This window comes from Gossypium raimondii, unplaced genomic scaffold (assembly GCF_025698545.1).
Source record: "Gossypium raimondii isolate GPD5lz unplaced genomic scaffold, ASM2569854v1 Contig00272, whole genome shotgun sequence".
Classification (NCBI taxonomy): domain Eukaryota; kingdom Viridiplantae; phylum Streptophyta; class Magnoliopsida; order Malvales; family Malvaceae; genus Gossypium; species Gossypium raimondii.
This window is the reverse complement of record NW_026291372.1, coordinates 1-22,451: the sequence shown is the minus strand read 5'-3', so window position 1 is coordinate 22,451 and position 22,451 is coordinate 1. Positions and strand designations below refer to the sequence as shown.

Here is a 22,451-nt window from a genome sequence, read left to right as displayed (position 1 = left end):
CTCGACTATGGATGTGGGTTTTTAAGACGTGATTTTTGAGAACTTATTTCTAAATGTTTTTACTGAAAGTGTGGTACACCGAGTCTCCGACACTGATCCAGTAAGTTTTCTGAATTTGTGAATTGTGTAAATTAAAACTAAAATTATCTTTGATAGTACATCCTAAAACTGCTATAGGTATTATATCTTGAGACTATATAGATAGACTATACTAAAAACACTTAAAATAGTGTATACTGAGACTGTAGTAAAATTGATAGACATTGGTTGACACCGCGATGTATGAAACAAACTTTACACTTCTGATACTGTTTTCGTAAAATATCTGTTAGCAAACACTAGAACTGTAAACTGATGCATAAAAATGTTAATACCGATAAAATACAAGTAGACAATGAGTATCAGAGGTACTCGCAGATGAGGTACAAGAGGCCGTGGTAGAGGCCGTAGAGGTGCTCGAGCTGGGTCTTCGTCATCTGGCAATCTGCCAAGTTTGGATAGGAGTGAGACACCAGTGTTGCCTGCTACTAAGACTGGGTCTCAAGATCGCATGACTAGGGACGATGCATTGTCCCAGGCTATGCTAAGGATTTTGGAGAGGGTCGCTGGGCCTAATACTGGATTTGGAGGCCGAGGATCAGTTACGGAAGGACTCCGATCCAATGGAGCTGAGCTCTTTAGGGGTGTCACTAGGGTCACCCTAATGTGGCCAAGTATGAGGCCGAGTTTTTAAGACTGAACCGTTATGCGTGAGGTATGGTGGCATCTGAGTATGAGCGATGTGTCCGCTTTGAGGATAGCCTCAGAGATAATTTGAGAGTTCTGATAGCCCCGCAGGGGGAGTGAGATCTTTTTACCCTGGTCAATAAGGCGAAACTGAGGAGGATATGAAGGTAGTCATGATCAGAGAACATCGAAACTACTTATCAAATGTGATCTCTGCACTGGTGGTGGAGAAGTTGGTTCGTGAGGGATGTGAGGCATTCTTAGTTTATATAAGTGTTTCGAATTCTACGGACTGTACAACTAAGGCTATCAGAATGATGAAGGATGTTCTGACGTCTTTCCTGATGAGCTATTAGGTTTACCTCTGAATCGTGAAGTAAAGTTTAGGATAAAGCTCATTCTTAGTATAGCTTCGTTGTCTATCGCTCTCTATAGAATGGCACCGAAGGAGCTTGTAGAGCTTAAGGCTCAGATTCAAGAGCTTTTGGATTGTGGGTTCATCCACCCTAGTGTGTCTCCATGGGGAGCACCAGTTCTGTTTGCAAAGAAAAAGGATGGATCCATACGTATATGCATCGACTACAGGTAGCTGAATAAATTGACCATTAAGAATAAGTACTTCCTACCGAGGATGGATGATCTATTTGGCCAGTTTCTAGGAGCTTCAGTTTCTAGGATATCACCAGTTAAGGGTTAAGGAGCCTGAAGTTCATAAGACAGTGTTTAAGACTCGTTATGGTCACTAAAAGTTCCTAGTGATGCCATTCGGACTGACTACTGCAGAGACAACTTTTATAGATTTAATGAATCGAGTGTTCTAGCCTTATCTAGAATCGGTTTATGGTGGTATTCATCGATGACATACTGGTTTACTCGAGGACTGGATGAGCATGATGAGCACCTTCGAGTCGTTCTTCAGACTTTGAGGGAAAAATAACTATATGCTAAGTTTAGTAAGCACGAGTTTTGGCTGCGTGGGGAAACATTTCTTGGTCATGTAATTTTGACTGAGGGGATTCAATTTGATCCTCGAAAGATTGAGGCTGTGTTAGAGTGAAAGTAACCTAGGAATGTGTCTGAGATCTGTAGTTTTCTAGGACTGGCGGGATATTATCGATGATTTGTAGAGGGTTTTTCATTGATTGTAGCACCCTGACTAAGATGCTACATAAGGGTGTGCCATTTAACTAGACTGATGCACAGTAAGAGAGCTTTGAGAAGCTCAAGACTATACTGATTGATGCCCTTGTTCTGATACAGCCAAAGCCTAGAAAGGAGTTTACTGTTTATAGTGATACATCACATGTCGGTTTGGGATGTATGTTGATCCAGGATGGTAAGATGGTAGCCTATGCATCTCGTCAGCTTAAGACCCATGAGGCAAATTATCCGACGCATAACTTGGAGTTGACCGCTGTGGTATTTGCATTGAAAATCTAGAGGCATTATTTGTATGGTGAGAAATGTATCATCTACACTGATCATAAGAGCCTCAAGTATCTTCTCATTTAGAAGGAACTTAATCTTAGGTAGCACAGATGGATTGAGCTGCTTAAAGACTATGACTGCACCATTGACTACCACCCTGGTAAGGCCAATGTGGTGGTTGATGCACTGAGCTGTATGGCTATAACTAATTTGGGGGCGATATTTGCTTGCCTAAGTTTATTTGATGAATGGTAGTTTATTTGCCGAGCTTCAAGTTAAGCCATCATGGATTGAGCAGATTAAGGGTAAGCAGTTGGAGGATGAATCGTTGGGTCTTCGATTTTGGCAGATTGAGGGTGGTAGTACTACGAATTTTGGACTAAACAGTGATGGGGTACTCTGTTTCCGTGGAGAATCTGTGTTCTGAATGACACTGATTTGAGACAGGCCATACTGAGAGAGGCGCATAGTAGCCTTTATGTTATGCATTTTGGCAGAGATAAGATGTACCGAGACCTCCGTGAGTTATATTGGTGGCTAAGGTTGAAACGTGAGGTTACTGATTTTGTGGGCAGATGTCTGACTTGCTAGGAGGTTAAGGTTGAGCATCAATTACCTTTGGGTTTGTTGCAGTTGGTTAAGATTCCTCTTTGGAAATGGGAATGCGTAACTATGGATTTTGTTAATGGGTTACCTCTAACACCCACTAAGATTTTGACAATGAAGGGATTAGTCATTGCTACCGACAATGAACACCATGATTTTGATAAAAAAAATGTTGATAATTGTAAATAATAATACTATGAGTAGTAAAATTTGAATATATTAGGTAGCGTTGGAAGTGGGGACCATTTGATATGTTCTTTTACATTTGTCCATTAGGAGTAGGGATCCACTGATGTTTGCTTCTACCTTTGTCCAAGTTGGAAGTCAAATAGGAGTCATTGTTATCAACATTGGTCACATTGATTTCAACAAAAAAAATGGTTGATAATTGTAAATAATAATAGTAATACTATGAGTAATCAAATTTAAATATGAGTTTGGTAGCGACGGTAGTGAGGGGACCTTTCATAGTTGCTTTTACAACCTTCTATTATGATAAATCCAATATCATTTAGCCATTTGCATCTAACTACTCCTTAAATTCCAAATTTCCCATTTCTATTATAAAACAAAATTGCTTTCGTGTTTTTTTTTATTATTTAGAAAACAACATAATGATCACATTTTAACTATGTTATTAATAATGGTGTGGTCATTGCTCACCTAATCCTTTAATTATAAGGCTAGGAGTTGGATCCCAGCATATGGGAATGGAGCACATTTCATGGCCACTGTTTACTTTTTTTAAGAGCACCCAAGACGAAGGGATTAGTCATTGCTACCGACAATGAACACTGTGATTTTGACAAAAAATATTGATAATTGTGACTAATAATAATATTGTGAGTAGTCAAATTTGAATATATTAGGCAGTGTTGGGAGTGGGGACCATTTCATATATGCTTTCACATTTGTCCATTAGGAGTAAGGGATCTATAGATATTTTCTTCTACATTTGTTCAAGTTGGACATCTAATCAGAGTTACTATTATCTGTAATACCCCTGAATTTGGGGTTAGAAGTTTTAATTTTATGGTTAGGGTAATTGAATAGGTCGAGCACTTCAGTGGGTTTTTGCGTTTTAATGTAAGAATGAGATTGCTTGTTCGGTGGCGGTGAGTGTGTTAGTTTCCCTTTGGGTTCCAGCTTTGAGTCCTTATGTGTGTTGTGAAGAATTAATTTATTTTGGTTTTGCTTTTAATTTTTAAAGAATTACATTTAAATTTTCAAAAAGGAGTTTTTTTTAGTTTGGCGTTCTTTTCCCATTTCTTTTTTCATATTTTTTCTTTTCTTTTTGTTCCCTCTATTTTTTGTCGATTCTTTCCCCTAATTTTAGTTCTTTTAATTTCTTGTTTCTTCTGTTTTACACACGTTATGTATTGTCTGTCAAGACTGATCATCTTTGTGTGTTTTGTTTTATTCGAGGTGAAGCAGGTAAGTTTTGTTCATGAGGGTTTATGATAGAATCGCTTCTGTTTCTATTATTTGTTAATTAAAGTTCTTATAGTTTAAGTTTATGTGTAAAATTGAGGTTTCCGAACAGTTTGGTGAAAGCGAATCGATTGATTCTTGGTGCTTGATACCGTGTTCTAAGGTGTGTGTTCTGAAACAATTTAACTTTGGTATCGAATTGCGGTGGAATTCAATAATGTCTTGTGTGTCTCTGATATTGGTTATTTCAAGTATCATATTGTTACAGACTTGCATGAAATTCTATATGTTTTGGCATAATTTTGGGTTACCAAGGGTTAGGGATCGTTTCGACATCAAAATAATGATTTTCAGGCGTTTCGGTATGGTTTGTGACTACATGGGGGCCACACGGGTGTGTGCCACAATTGGGCGGTCCACACGGCCGTGTGTAATAGGAATTTCGGGTTTTTAATGGTTTTTGGTTCCATAGGGCTTGGCCATACGGGGTGTGTACTCACACAGGCGTAGAAGATCTCCATACGGCCATGTCTCCTCTGTTCTTTATTTTTGGCATTTTTGGACAGTGAGTTACACGGGCTACTCACACGGCCGTGTAACTTGGTCACACAAATCTGAGTAGTGGTTTCGGGACCACAAATCTGAGTTAGGAAGAAAATTATTTTAATATTATTGCATGATCTGCATTATGAAAATTTTGTTGCGAAAATTTTACCGATTTCACGTTTAATTATAGAAAGGACCATATTGCATGAAATGCAAAAGTTGAATTCTAGTAGCTAGAAGGATCAAATAGCTATGGAATTCAAAATTTGAGGTCCTTATAAGGGAAATAGACTATTAAGAGAAGTTACTAGATATATATGATGATTCATCCAAGGAAATTTACAAAAAGAAAAGGACTAAACTGGAAAGTTGAAAAATTAATGGATTATAAGTTAATTGAATGAATAAAATAATATCATATCATCATCTTCCCAAAAATTTCTAATTTTTGTGAAACACATGAGCTATAAATGTTATATTAAAAATTTGGTTAGGCTTGAAAAAAGGATTAAATTGCATGAATTTCATTTTTCGAGCCTAAGGACAAAATTGGAATTAATTAAAAGTACAGGGGCAAAATGGTACGTTTTCGTAAGATGTAAATTGGATTGAATTTGATATGAAATGTGTTAAATTGATGTTAAATTCATTATATATAGATCCGAAAAGATCAAATAAAGAGTTAGATCGACGAAAAAATGTATCGAATTAGTAGATTCTTGGAGATGAGCAAGTGATGAGGTAAGTTCATATAACTAAAATGTATGTTTATATGTTTAAATTGAATGTTATGATTGTGAAATGTATGATTGCCATGTATAAACATAAATCACCTATGCAACGAAGCCCGATAAATAATAAATCCCGTTTGAATAATGGAATTCGATGGATATAGGATTTCCCGATTGGTTGTGGTCCTGCATGTGTTGCGGACACACCACTGCTCCTACGAGCATTTCGTTATAAGCTCTCTTGAACTTCCTGTTATACGGCTCCTGCGAGCATCCTGATCGGTAGTGATGTTGGATGTGTTGCGGACTACCGCAGCTCTTTGTGAGCATCCTATTATATGATCGGTTGTGATCCTGCATATATTACAGACACAAACGCAGCACTTTGTGAGCATCCTGATATGGCTCTCTTGAACTTCTTGAGATATGGCTATCCGGAGCTCTTGATTAAAAGCTCTTCATGAGCTTCCTGATTAAAAGTTCTTTGTGAACTTCCTAATTATTGCTCTTATGAGCTTCCTATTATATAGCCCAGATAAGCTTCCATACAGGTTCTTTGTGAGCTTCCAGATTAATGGTAAGTTTGGTAAGTTAATTAAATGAATAAAATAATTAATGGATGAAAAGCTCTTTGTGAGCTTCTTGATAGGCTCTTTGTGAGCTTCCTGATTACATATGTATATTTGGTAAGTTTGGACACTTGAACATATGTGATAATCGGTGATAAGTTAATTAAATGAATAAAATAATTCCATATCATCATCTTCCCCAAAAATTTCTATGAAACCCTAGCTAAGAGAGAGAATTTTAAGCAAGCTTAATTAGGGAAGTAATCATGTCCCGTTTTTAGTAATTTTATATTTCTGAGATCATAGTAACGTAATCTACCTATTTTGGGGATTAATTTGTAAAGTCATAAAAGTATTAAAAGTTTTCCATGGATGAGTATGCTAAAATTTTGAAATTCATGGTAGAAAATGAAAGGTTGCCAATAGATAAACAACTTTTGTAAAGGAAATATCCATGAAATTTTGATTTAGGGACTAAATTGAAAATTATGTAAAATTTATGGAAGTTTTTTTATTATGGAATACATTAGCTGTAAATATTATATGAAAATTTTGGTTAGGCTTGAAATAAGGATTAAATTGCATGAATTTCATTTACTAAGCCTAGGGACAAAATTAGAATTAATCAAAAGTATAGGGGCAAAATGATACTTTTGCCTAAGATGTAAATTGGATTGAATTGGATATGAAATGTGTTAAATTGATGTTGAATTCATTTTTATAGGTCTGGAAAGATCAAATAAGGAGTTAGATCGAGGAAAAGAAAGGTATCAAATTAGTAGATTCTCGAATACGAGCAAGTGACGAGGTAAGTTTGTATAACTAAAATGTATGTTTATATGTTTAAATTGAATGTTATGATTGTGAAATGTATGATTGCCATGTATAAATATAAATCACATATCCGACAAAGCCCGATAAATATTAAATCCCATTTAAATAATGGAATTCGATGGATAAAGGATTTCCCGATTGGTTGTGGTCCTGCATGTGTTGCGGACACACCACAACTCCTAAGAGCATTCCGTTATAAGCCCTCTCGAGCTTCCTATTATATGGTTCCTTCAGGCATCCTGATTGGTAGTAATCTTGCATGTGTTGCAGACTACCGCAGCTCTTTGTGAGCGTCTTGTTATATGATCGGTTGTGATCCTGCATACATTACGGATACAAACACAACTCTTTGTGAGCATTCTGATATGGCTCACTTGAACTTCCCGATATATGGCTATCAGGAGCTTTTGATTAAAGGCTCTTCGTGAGCTTCCTAATTAAAAGTTCTTTGTGAACTTCCTGATTATTGCTCTTATGAGCTTCCTATTATATAGTTCGGATAAGCTTCCTGATAGGCTCTTTGTGAGCTTCCTATTATATGGCTCGAGAGAGTGCTTCCTGGTTATATGCTCTAATGAGTACTCCCGAATCTGAATTGACGAATTTACAATTTTATACACTTCGAGTGTACAACCGGTATATCCATCGATATTTCAAATAAATTCAATGGGCAAATTTCTGACATGACTAAACTGAATTGAGATGACTTGTCATGAAAATGTATAAGTTATATGGAAATATGATATGAAAGGTATATATATATGGAAGTTATTACATGATGAGCTCATTCATGTTTTTGGTATTTATGTGAATTACTTGACTAACATGAATAGTTAAATTTCTTTTCTTTTCTTTTTTCATAACTCTTTTCTTTTCTTTTTGTTCCCTCTGTTATTTGTCGATTCTTTCCCCAAATTTCAGTTCTTTTGATTTCTTGTTTCTTCCCTTTTACACACATTATGTGTTGTCTGTCAAGACTGATCATCCTTGTTTGTTTCGTTTTATCAGAGGTAAAGCGACTAAGTCATGAGGTTTATGATAGAATTGCTTCTGTTTCTATTATTTGTTAATTGAAGTTCTTATAGTTTAAGTTTATGTGTGAAATTAAGGTTTCCAAACAGTTTGGTAAAAGCGAATCGATTGATCCTTGGTGCTTGATATTGTGTTCTAAGGTGTGTGTTCTGAAACATTTTAACTTTGCTATCGAATTGCGGTTAAATTCAATAATGTCTTGTGTGTTTCTGAAATTGGTTATTTGAAGTATTATATTGTTACTGAATTGCATGAAATTTTGTATGTTTTAGCATAATTATGGGTTGCCAAAGGTAGGGGATCGTTTCGACATCAAAAGCATGATTTTCAAGCAGTTTCGGTGTGGTTTTGTGACTACACGAGTGGCCATACGGGTGTGTGCCGCATATGGGCAGTCCATATGGCCATGTGCAATTGAGAATTTAGGGTTTTCAATGTTTTTGGTCCCACATGGCCTGACCACACGGGCGTTTGTATTCACAGGGGCGTGTAAGATCTCCACACGGCCGTGTCTCCTTTATTCTTTATTTTTGGCATTTTTAGATAGTAAGTACACGGGCTACTCACGTGACCGTACATCTTGGTCACACAAATGCAAACAGTGGTTTCGAGACCATAAATTCGAGTCAGGAAGGAAATTTATTTTAATATTATTGCATGGTCTGCATTATGATAGAAATAGTGTGTGAAAGTTTTGTTGCGAAAATTTTATCGATTTCACATTTAATTATAGAAAGGACCAAATTGCATGAAATTCAAACGTTGAATTCTAGTAGCTAGAAGGATCAAATAGCTATAGAATTTAAAATTTGAAGTCCTTATATGGAAAATAGACCATTAAGAGAAGTTAGTAGATATTTATGATGATTCATCCATGGAAATTTAGAAAAAGAAAATGACTAAATTGGAAAGTTGAAAAATCAATGGATGATAAGTTAATTAAATGAATAAAATAATTTCATATCATCATCTTCCCCAAAATTTTTTATTTTTGTGAAACACATGAGCTGTAAATGAAAATTTTGGTTAGACTTGAAATCAAGATTAAATTGCATGAATTTCATTTTTCGAGCCTAAAGACAAAACTGGAATTAATCAAAAGTGTAGGGGCAAAATGGTACTTTATCTTAAGATGTAAATTGGATTTAATTGGATATGAAATGTGTTAAATTGATGTTAAATCCATTATATAGATCCAGAAAGATCAAATAAAGAGTTAGATCGAGGAAAAGAAAAAGTATCAGATTAGTGGATTCTCTAATACGAGCAAATGACGAGGTAAGTTCGTATAACTAAAATGTATGTTTATATGTTTAAAATGAATGTTATGATTGTGAAATGTATGATTGTCATGTATAACATAAATCACATATCCGACAAAGCCTGATAAATATTAAATCCCATTTGAATAATGGAATTCGATGGATACAAGATTTCCCGATTGGTTGTGGTCCTGCATGTGTTGCGGACACACCACATCTCCTACGAGAATTTCGTTATAAACCCTCTCGAGCTTCTCGTTATATGGTTCCTATAAGCATCCTGATCGGTAGTGATGTTTCATGTGTTGCGGACTACTGCAGCTCTTTGTGAGCGTCCTGTTATATGATCGGTTGTGATCCTACATATATTGCAGACACAAACGCAGATCTTTGTGAGCGTCCTGATATGGCTCGCTTGAACTTCTCGAGATATAGCTATCTGGAGCTCCTGATTAAAGGCTCTTCATGAGCTTCCTGATTAAAATTTCTTTGTGAACTTCCTAACTATTGCTCTTATGAGCTTCTTGTTATATAGCCTGGATAAGCTTCCTAATAGGATTTTTGCGAGCTTCCAGATTAATGGTAAGTTTTAATTAAATGAATAAAATAACTAATGGATGATAATCTCTTTGTGAGCTTCCTGATAGGCTCTTTGTGAGCTTCCTGATTACATATGTATATTTGGAAAGTTTGGATCTTGAACATATGTGATAATGGATGATAAGTTAATTAAATGAATAAAATAATTCCAGATCATTATCTTCCCCAATTTCTATGAAACTATAGCTAAGAGAGAGAATTTTAAGCAAGCTTAATTAGGGAAGTAATCATGTCCCGTTTTCAGTAATTTTTATAATTCTGAGATCGTAGTGATGTAATCTACCTATTTTGGGGATTAGTTTATAAAGTCATACATGTATTAAAATTTTTCCATGGATAAGTATGCTAAAATTTTGAAATTTATGGTAGAAAATGAAAGGTTCTTGATAGATAAACAACTTTTGTAAAGGAAATTTTCATGAAATTTTGATTTAAGGACTAAATTGAAAAACAAATATAAAATTTATGGAAAATTTCTAATTTTGTGAAATACATGAGTCAAAATGATATATGAAAATTTTGGTTAGGCTTGAAATAAGTATTAAATTGCATGAATTTCATTTTCCGAGCCTAGGGACAAAATTGGATTGAATTGGATATGAAATGTGCTACATTGATGTTAAATTCATTTACATAGATCCTGAAAGATCAAATAAGAAGTTAGATTGAGGAAAAGAAAAAGTATCAGATTAGTAGATTCTCAAATACGAGCAAGTGACGAGGTAGGTTCGTATAATTAAAATGTATGTTTATATGTTTAAATTGAATGTTATGATTGTGAAATGTATGATTTCCATGTATAAACATAAATCTCATAGCCGACAAAACCCGAAAAATATTAAATCCCATTTGAATAAATGAATTCGATGGATACAAGATTTCCGGATTGGTTGTGGTCCTGCATGTGTTGCGGACACACCACAGCTCCTACAAACATTCTGTTATAAGCCCTCTCAAGCTTCCCGTTATATGGTTCCTGCGAGCATCCTGATCGGTAGTGATCTTGCATGTGTTGCAGACTACCGCAACTCTTTGTGAGCATCCTATTATATGATCAGTTGTGATCCTGCATATATTACGGATACAAACGTAGCTCTTTGTGAGTGTCCTGATATGGCTCACTTGAACTTCTCGATATATGGCTATCTGGAGCTCTTGATTAAAGGCTCTTCATGAGCTTTCTGATTAAAAGTTCTTTTTGAATTTCCTGATTATTTCTCTTATAAGCTTCCTGTTATATAGTCCAGATAAGCTTCCTAATAGGTTCTTCGTGAGCTTCCTGTTATATGGCTCGAGAGAGTGCATCCTGATTAAGTGCTCTAATAAGTACTCCAGGATATTAATTGACGGATTTACAATTTTATACACTTCGAGTGTACTGTCGGTGTATCCATCGATATTTCAAATAAATTCATTGGTCAAAGTTTTGACATGACTAAACCAAACTTGAGATGACTTGTCATGAAAATGTATAAGTTATATGGAAATATGATATGGAAGTTATTACATGATGAGCTCATTCATGTTTTTGGTATTTATGTGAATTATTTGACTAACATGATTTGTGAAATTTTGTGTGTTTAGGCTTTAAGTCAAATTGTTTGGATGCCATTTATATAATTATTTTAATGAAAATGATTGGTAAGTTAATTTCTCGTTATACGGACTTACTAAGCATTATATGCTTACTTTGTTTTATTTTCTCTGTTTTATAGTACTCGAAAGCTCGTAAGGTTTGGACGTGAGTTAGAGCAACATCAAACTATCCTTAAGCTTGTTTTGGGTATAAAATGGCAAACTTTATTTTGAATATAATGGCATGTGTAGGTTAATTAGCCTATGTTGGTACATTAATGTTTTGGTTGTAAAGAACAATTAGAATGGCTAGTATTTGACATATTTTGATAAAATTATATTAGGCATTATCATGTTTGATATGTGTGTTAAAATGGTTAAATGATGGATAGTATATAAATCTATTGATGGATGGATTGAGGTAGTATAGTTAGTTAAATATGTCGATATGTACATATGTATATTTGGTAAGTTTGGACACATGAACATATGTGATAATATGATATGCATAAGATTTGGTATTGACTTAGTTTTAATGTTTTGAATTGGTTGGTAAATGTATTTAAGTGTTTATTTAGGTGGAAGTATAGTTTGGGTGAAAAATAGGCTTGGAAATGACTTTATTTTGTCCACACGAGCAGAGACAAGGGCGTGTGTCTCAGCCGTGTGTGACACATGGCCATGCGCACGGGCTTGTGGTTTGGTCGTGTGTCTCCTACATCATTATAATTGAGAAACATAATGCTCAGGATTGATCACACAGGTAGAGACACAGGCATGTGTCTTAGCCATGTGTATCACACGGCCTAGCACATGGGCGTGTGACTTGGCCGTGTGACCCCTGTAACTAACTTTAAAAAAATAAATTTTCCACATGGCCTAGTACACGGGTGTGTGGTAGGCCGAGTGACCCAAGTCAGAGAGTTACACGAGCATGAACACAGACTGGTACATGACCGTGTGCCTTACATCGAATGCCCACACGGCCTGGGACACAGGCGTGTGTCCCCTGCACCTAAGAAAAATTTTGAGATTTTGCAAAAAATTCTCTGAGTTTTCGATTTAGTCCCAATTTGATTCTAAAGCATAAATTGGGACTCGAAGGCCCATTCAGGGGATATTATGAATTAGTATGTTTGTTTTGGTTATGAATAATAAATGATCAAAAAAGTAAACAGTGGCCATGAAATGTGATCCATTTCCGTAGGCGGGGATCCAACTCCAAACCTCATAATTAACAGATTAGGTGAGTAACGACGACACCATTATTAATAACACAGTTAAGATGCTATCATTATGTTTTTTCTAAACAAAGAAAAAACCATGAAAACTATTTTTTTATAATAGAAAAGGGAAATTTGGGATTTAATGAGTAGTTAGATGAAAATGGCTAAGCGATCTGGGAATTTTCATAATAGAAGGTTGTAAAAGTAATATGAAATTTCCCGATGCTGCCAAACTCAAATTCAAATTTGATACTCACAATATTACTATTATTATTTACAATTATCGACCATTTTTTTGTTAAAATAAGGGTGTCCACTACTAATAGCAATGACTCTGATTTGACCTCCAAGTTGGACAAATGTAGAAGCAAATATCAAAGGGTCCCTACTCGTAACGGACAAATGTAAAAGCAAATATCAAAAGGTCGCCCCACTCCCAACGTTGCCTATATTCAAATTCGATTACTCATAGCATTATTATTCACAATTATCAATATTTTTTTTGTCAAAATCAGGATGTTCATTGTCGATAGTACTGACTAATTTCTTCGTCTCGGATGCTCTTCAAAAAAAGTAAATGGTGGCCATGAAATGTGCTGCATTCCCATGAACGGGGATCCAACTCCCAACCAATTAGGTGAGTAACGACCAGACCGTTATTAATAACACAATTAAAATGCCATAATTATTTTTTAATAAACCAAGAAAAAAGGGAAATTTGGTATCTAAGGAGTAGTTAGATAAAAATGACTAAACGGTATGGGATATATCATAATAGAAAGTTGTAAAGGCAAATATGATTTAAATTTTAAAGAATAATAGTATGGGATAAAAATGACTAAACGGAACATAATGTTATGCCGCACTGCGAGATGGTGCGTTAAATATTGTGACAATATCATTAACTAATAAGTAAGTGATTAAAATATTCAATTTTCTTAATTTAAGTAGATGATTATGATAGTTGGATGAACAAATCAAATTCCAATGAGTAATTTAGTAAGCATATGTGATACGAGATCAACCCCTATCAATATGTATGATTTAAATTTTTGTTATCAATTATATACTACTATTTAATCAATGGTTTATAACTAATATTAGTTATGATGGGTTATATTTTATATTGATATTTATAATTATAAAATTTACTACAAATATTTATGCTTACATTCATTTATTGTTAAATATTTATTCTTTTAAATATGCTATTTAAAAATTTAGGATTAAATTAATTATAAATTAGCGAACTATTTTTAATTAAATTGATTTATTTTATTTTTAATATAATTAAATAGAGAAAATTATTAATGTTAAATTTAAATAAATTGATTAAAATTTTATTTAAATTTAAATAAATTGATTAAAATTTTATTTATATTTATTAATTTTGAAGTAGACTAATATAATGCGAATTCTAAGTTTCAATATTAATTAATTTAAGTTTAAATAAAATAATAAAATTACTTATTTTGAACTATATTTTAATTAAATTAAACTAATTAGGTTGGAATATTAATTAATTTTATTTTAAATAAATAATAAATTACTTATAGATAGCATATTTTGTTAATTTTAAAATTTTAAAGGATATTTAAGTGGTTTGTTTTAGTACTAAAATGAAGTTCACATACCTATATTATATAGATAGATATAGACAGTCAAATAGAATAAATATAAATTATTTCAAGAGGTTTAATATTAATTTGAGAAATTATTTTGGTCAATCACTTTAATAATGTTGGAGTTCTACCTTATGTATATGTGAAAGATATATTATATAGACATAGATATAGATATATGCTATTTATATGAAGAGATATTGCTTCTAACAAATAGCCCATCCAAGAAAATAATATGATACGGCCCCAAATGAGCTAATATATTGAAGATTCACACAGATTAGAATTGTTTCGATACGTTCTCCGTATTAAGTGATAACAACTGTCTGAGCGGTAGGTTGAAGTTTCGGAAATGGCTTTTTGCATGTTTAGCTCATTCTTGATGTGCACTTTCCCCATACACTCAAAATGGAAAAGCTTCTCATACGATGGGTCAAGCTTCCATAGGTTAACTATTTTTTCTGCCTCATAAAGTGATGCTACAAACAAAACTTCTATTGAAGACGGTATCGTAAGTAGACGATCGGCTAATTACCATCCTCCTATTTGGGATTATGATTATGTTCAGTCCCTCAGAAGTGATTTTGTATAGGTATATCTCAAATTCTTAGTGCATATATATATGAGGCAGTTGACACCATTTTTGTTTTGCTTTTCCTTTTTTTCCTGATAATGCTAAATTTGGAGCAAGCTAACAAAACTTGTTGCGACCCATGCGTATAGGATGAATCATACAAGGAAAAAGCAAGAAAACTGAAGGAAGAAGTGAGGATGATGCTTGGAAATGTGGTGGATCCTTTGGAGAAACTTGAGCTCTTTGATGCCTTACAAAGACTTGGCTTGTCCTATCACTTTGAAGCTGAAATAAATAAAAGTTCAAAGAATACAAGTACTGATTGCATCAGTACTGTTGCATGGAAGAAAGACAATTTATATGCTACAGCTCTTGAATTTAGACTGCTTAGACAACATCGGTATAAGGTGGATCAAGGTAAAAACAAAGATTAAAAAATTGGATGTATCAATTTATATCTAATTTAATGATATTTAACATTGAATTATTTTCATCCCTAGATGTTTTCACTTGCTTCATGAATGATGTTGGAAACGTTAAATCAAGCCTTAATCAAGATTTTAAGGGACTGCTCAACCTGTATGAGGCTTCATACCTCTTGTTAGAAGGTGAAATAGTGCTGGAGAATGCAAGAGAGTTAGTAGTTAAACTTCTCGAACAATTTTTGAAGGAGAACCCTGATCATCAATATCTTTGGATGCTTGTGGACCATGCCTTGGAGCTTCCTCTACATTGGAGGAGGCCAAGGTTGGAAGCCAGATGGTTCATAGACGTGTATGAGAAAAACAAGGACAAAAATCCCATTATTTTTGAGCTTGCTATATTGGATTACAACATAGTCCAATCTATGCACCAGGAAGATCTTAGATATGGTTCAACGTTAGTATGCCTACTACATACTAGTTCAAAATTAACTCGCATTTGCCTCAACGAAAGTATGACTTTGGTGGTGTTTTTTTTTTTTTATTTGTATTATTTAGATGGTGGAAGGAACTTGGTCTTGGCGAGAGGTTTAACTTTGCTAGGGATAGGCTGATGGAAAACTTTTTATTGAGTGTGGGAATGATAATTACTCCTCAGGATGGAAAAAGTAGAAGAATTCAGACAAAGATCAATGCGCTAATCACAATTATAGATGATGTTTATGATGTTTATGGAACCTTAGATGAGTTGGAGCTCTTCACAGATGTTGTTGAGAGGATTGCACATTTAATTTTATATGCTCCTGATCAGAGATTTAAATAGCGGACCGATTTCGAAATAGCAGCCGCTATATAGCGGTAGCGCCACCGTCCGAAACCGCTATTATTGAAAATAATAGAGTGAAGCGGAGTCACACCGATAATGGTTGATAGCGGCCACACTTTAATGGATAACGGCCAATTACGGCAATAACGGGCCGCTATTCCCGTTATTTTCCGTTACCGTAAATTTAAAAAAATCAAGAGATTTAGTGAATAGTGATGTACTTTACAATAAAACAGAAGGAAAAATATTCCCTTACCTGCAAAATCAGAGGGCTTTCAATAAAAAAAAAGTAAAAACATATATACAAAACTCCAAAGAAACAGAAAAAAACTCCAAACAAAGTTCAAAACTCACAACACAAGTTACACAAATCACAAGCAAATGAAAATACGAAATTCTATTTCTCCATATTTCGGCAAACAACACAGAGTCACAGACAGCAGCAATAGAAATTCTATTCCTAATTTCAAGTAAGTAGTAACTAGTAAGTAAAGTAGTAAAGTAACTGAAATTTTGTCTTGGATTTCTTGCTTGCATGTCTTGAATCTGCAGCACAGAGTGCTTTTTCGAGATTTTTATCCCTAGATCTGTGTTCTACACAAAAAAAAGGTGTTTAAAATGTTTTGGGGCAATTTTCTGACCACCGTGCATGACGGTGCCGTCGCCGGTGACCGGCGGCTGCCACGGTGGCCAATGGCCGGATTCTGGGCAATGGCCTGAGAGAAAATGGAGAATGGAGAGAAAAGGAAATAATTTTTTTTAAATAAGGGCTGAAATGAAGTTTTTGAAAAAAATTTTGATTTAAATAGGCCTCCAAAATGACGCCGTTTTGGGTAGGCCTCGCAGGCACCAAAACGACGTCGTTTTGGCCTAACCCGTGCACTTACCCGACCTGTTTCTTAGGATCCACGTGTTTTTAAACGAAAGGGTTAATTGGGCGTTTAGCCCTTCCAATTTTTTATTATTTACAATCAAGCTTATTTCCTTTTTTAATTTTGTCCTATAATTTATTTCGTATTTCAATTTAGTCCACTTCAAGCTGTGCGTTTTGGAGGGTGGGGATTATTTCCCATTTGGTCTTTTTTTGTTATTCGCGCATTCAACTTGGTCCTTTTTCTTTTTATTTATTTTTGATTTGCCCCAAATTTATGTTTTAAGTTCGATTTTGGTCCCTTTTTTTGTTATTTTTGCTATTTTATTATTAAATTAATTAATTTAATATTACTATTACTATTATTATTTTTCCTTTTTTATTTTGTTATTTATTTACTTGTTATTATTACCATATTATTAAAATTTAATTAGTTTTGCATTATTATTTCAATTATATTTCTTTTCATATTTATTTACATAAATATTTTAAATACATTTATTTTATTATATCATTTTATTTATCTATATCCTTTTATATAATTTTTAATTTTAAGATTTTTATTATTGTTATTATTATTATTAATACCATTATTATTATTATTATTATTATTCTTAAATTGTTTTACACAATATTTATTTATTTATTTCTATAATATTAGGTCAGTAGCTTTAAATTTTGTTTATTATTCTTAAATTGTTTTACACAATATTTATTTATTTATTTCTATAATATTAGGTCTGTAGCTTTAAATTTTGTTTACTTTTTTGGTATTATATTGTTGATAATATAAGTAATGAGTTGCTTATATTTCTAAATATGATTTTATATTTCTTATTTATAAATAAAAATAAAGCATGCCACCACGTGAAGAGTTCCCGACTAAAGGATTGGAGGGTGCACCAAGTAATGATATAGGTTGGCACTTTGGAACTCCAGTGTCAAATGTGAGAGGAAATATCGTATGTAAACTTTGTGGTAAAGTTGTGAAATGAGGAATAACACGATTTAAAGAGCACATTGCTCATAAAACCGGCAATGTTGCACCATGCCCTAATGTTACTGGTATGTGATAATTTATTATTGTTTTTAAATGTTATTGTAAATTTATCAATAAAGATTATATATAATTGATAATAATATAAAGCGTGAATTATTTTTATTTTGTTAACAGGTGTCATTAGAGAAAGTATGATGAATGTACTAAAAGAAAGCAACACAAAGAAAATAGACAAAAAGAGGAGAAAAGATGAATTCTTATCTCAATTAATAGAAGAGGAGGATGAGCACGATGAATTCATTGATGAGGTTTCTACTATAAGGCAAGGAACTCGAAAAAGTATCCAATCACAACATGAGTGGCATAGAAGGGAAGAATTCAGACGAAGTACTAGTGGTTGGGATAACATTTATGAAGAAGGACGATCTTCTCATGGATCAGCTAGAGAACATAATAGAGAAAGAACAAGTAAATCCATCCCAAGTGAGTCTGAGTTTACCTTAAGGAGAGCTATATCTAAATTGGTTAGAAGCAAAAGTTCAAAGCAACCAAAGGTCAATGACTCTTTTTTAAAGAGTTTTCGAAGGAAGATAGGTGAAGCGGTATCTAAATTTTTAATATATGAAATACTTCCTTTTCAATTAGCAAACTCTCCATGGTTGTATAACTTAATTCAAGTGTCAACAGAAGTTGGACAAGGTGTAAAGCTTCCAACACCTTATAAGGTTTCAGATGTGTATTTGGAGCTGAGTATCAACGAGTTCGTGATTGGATAAATGGACTAAAGACTCATTGGAAAGAATTGGGTGCAACTCTAATATGTGATGGTTGGACCAACAGTTTGAATCAAATGCACATCATTAATTTCCTTATTTATTACAGTAAAGGAACCTTTTTTTGGAAATCGGTAGATGCCTCAAGTGCTGTAGTAGAGATGCTAAATTCTACTACTGTTTATTAGATTCAGTTGTAGAAGAAATTGGAGAAAATTACATTGTCCAAATAGTGACTCATAATGAGGCAACAATGAAAGCTGCTGGAAAAAAATTAATGTTGAAAAGAAAACATCTATATTGGACCTTATGTGCAGCTCACTGTTTAGATTTGTGCCTTGAAGATATTGGGAAAAAGCCCAGTGTAGCAAAAGTGTTAGATGAGGCAAAGAAAGTGACTTGCTTTATATACAATCACATTTGGACTGTTAGTTTGATGAAGAAGTATACACAAGGGAAACAAATACTTCGACTTGCTCTTACTCGATTTGCAACTCATTTCATTCAACTTGAAGAGATAACAAGACCAAAGCAAGGTCTGAGAGAAATGTTTAATTCGAAGGTCAGTATTTTATAATTAGTTAATATAATTACTTAAATATAACAACCTTTAATGATTTTATTAGTTCCAAATAATTTAAATTATATTATTTTAAAATTTTTCTTATGAATATATAGGAATTTAAAGAATCAAAATGGGGACAGCAAAAGTCAGGGCCTGCTTATGAAGCCAAAAAAATTATTTTGGAAAAAGATTTTTGGAAAAAAGCCAATGACCTCATAAAAGTTTACGAGCCTCTAGTAAAAGTATTGAGACTTGTGGATAGCGATGAAAAACCAACAATGGACTTTATTTATGAGGCTGTTGATAGAGCGAAACGAGCAATTTAACAAAATTATCGATATTTCACCGAGTACGAAAAGATTATTGACAATAGATGGAATTTTATGCATTCCGACTTGAATTCAGTTGGTAAGATAAAATGTTTCATATAATTAAGAACTATTTTTATATTTTATGATTTTAAGCTTGAGATTATTATTATTTGATAATATTCTTATAAATTATACTTAGGTTATTTTCTCAATCCTCAATTTCAATTTGGGGTGGAGCATTCTGAGAATGTACTAATAGAAACATTAGAAGGTACACGATCAGTAATTGAAAGATTTGAACCTTCTCTAGATACTCAAGTCAGAATGGTTAATCAGGTTAGATTCAATTATTATTATTTGTAAGTTAGTTAAATAATTTGAAATAGAATTTTTTTATTTTTACAGTATCTTTTATTTATGCAGTTGTTACTATTTAGAGATAAACATGAGACATTCGGTACTCCACAAGCACAAAGAGCTTGGAAGCAAATGAATCCAGGTAAATAGTTAATTAAATTATTTAATTTAATTTATATTATTTAATTATATTATACATTTTAAAGTTATTTTGAAATTTAAATAATATTATGCAGCTGAGTGGTGGATAATATACGGCACATGTGTTCCCAAATTACAAAAATTAGCAATTAAAATGCTTAGTCAAACAACTTCAGCATCAAATTGCGAACGAAATTGAAGCACATTTAGTTATATTCATACCAAGGCAAGAAATAGGTTAAAGTATTAAAAAACTTGAGAAACTAGTGTTTACCTATTATAATATGAGGCTTCAGATAAGGCATCAAAAAAGAATGAGCACTGATGATATAAACGCTAGTTTTAATCCTATCAGCCTTGACCATATCTTTGAAGATGTTGATCCACTACCAGAATAGCTTCATGAGAAAGAGAATCCGTTGTTAGATGGTGAAAATGCCGGTGTGTTGCGTATGGATATCTCTGATGATGAAATAGATGTTGATCAATCTCAACAAAAAAATTTGTCTCATTCAAGTTCTAGTTCAACGCCAAGTGAGAGTGGTGATGGACCCGATGGTGATGGCTTAAGTCCAATTGATGAGGATGATAGATATAGTGGTGATAGAGGTGAAATTAGGTCTTCTAATCAGTATGGAGGAGAATATGGGATTGGTACCACTAGTGGACATTTCCGTGACAGATCAGAGTTTGATGGAAATATGTTTCCTGAACCTAGGAGAGATAGAAGTAAACCTAGAGCTCCATCAAAAGGAAAAGGCAAGAAGCATATATAGGCTCTTCATCTGGTAGGAGATTGAGTTCTAATAACCTTGGGTATAGTGATTCATCTAATAGCACTCAAGGTTTTTATCCACTAGAAAAACCTTTATATTTTCAACATTCACATGGTTATCCACTACCATATGGTTATTATCCACCATTTCCTAATTATGGTGTGCCATATCAGCCTCAAATGCATCCTCCACCACCAATGTATCACCCACCTCCACCTTTTATGTATCCTCCTCCTCAAATATATCCTCCACATCAATTATATGAAAACCAAGGTGAAAATGTTACTTTTTTTGGATATATTTTTGGACAAAGGCCTAGAGAATCAAGTCAAGAATGCTCTCAAAGTGAAGGTGAAGGATCTGATCTTCCTCGTCATTCCTCTAATTGGTGAAAACTAAATTGTACCACTACCATTATTTGTAAGGTATGTTTTTTTTTAAAGAAAACTTTTGTTAAAGTTCTTAATTTTGATGATATTAAAACATTTAAAATATATCCTTAGATAAATGAATGGAGTATATTTTATGAAAAGATAATTAAAATCGAAGCATGTTAAACTACATATGAAAGTAGAATGAGAGTGAGAATAAGTGGTAGGAAATAGGAATAATTAATGTGAATCTATACATTTATCTATTCCTTTTTCCTTTTGAAGCATAGAATGTTTATATCTTCATCATCTTCAAAGTCATCAAGAAATATTGAAGATATTTCTCAAGTATGAATTTTCAATTATTTTATCTATAAAACTTTCAAACTTATTAAATATGATAAATGTTTAATACTTCCTTTTTTACTTTGTTATTAGTTAATATAACATTCTTAGAAAATTTGTAAATAAATGTAAGAATAATTAATGATTATAAAAGATGTGTTCTCATATCATATTAATAAAAGTTCATAAGTGTTAGAAAACACTCTAAAAATCATTAAAAGTGATTTTTTATAATTATAATTATAATTATTATGTTTTACAATAAGTTGTGTGAATTTAAAAAAAAAATCCACGACCGCGATACCCACAGTGACCGCAATAGCATCTGTTATGTCCACAACCGTGATAAACACAATACGACCGAAAACGTGACTGTGACCGCAATTTAAATCCCTGCTCCTGATAATTCTTACCAATGTCTCATAAGATTTAATATATATGTTGGTGTAATTTCAGATGGGATATAAATTCAATATAGAGTCTTCCAAACTATATGAAGATATATTACCATGCTCTTTACAATTCCATAAATGAAATGGCTTTTGACTCCTTAAGGAACAAGGGATAGATGTCATTCCCTTCCTCAAGAAACTGGTATTAAACCAATTTCAAGTCTTTCTCTTGCTTTTCCTTATCAACTCTATCTGATTTGTGTTATTGATTCAGTGGACAAATCTTTGTAAATCATATTTGTTGGAGGCAATATGGCGTTACGTTGGATATACGCCAACCCTGCAAGAGTACATTGATAATGCTTGGATTTCAATAGTAGGTTCTGTAATGCTTGCTCATTCTTATTTAATAACTGATCATATAAGGAAAAGGGATTGCACAACATCCAAGAACGTTACTCTGATATAATATATAGGTCCTCAATAATTGTACGATTAGCAAATGATTTAGTGACATCATTGGTAAGCAATATATGGTT

The 22,451-nt window shown here is 33.3% G+C and overlaps 1 pseudogene; it reads left to right on the top strand.

Moving 5' to 3' along the window:
* Positions 1-550: 550 nt before the first annotated feature.
* Positions 551-22,434, top strand: LOC105767125 (terpene synthase 10-like; annotated as a pseudogene).
* The last annotated feature ends 17 nt before the right edge of the window (positions 22,435-22,451 follow it).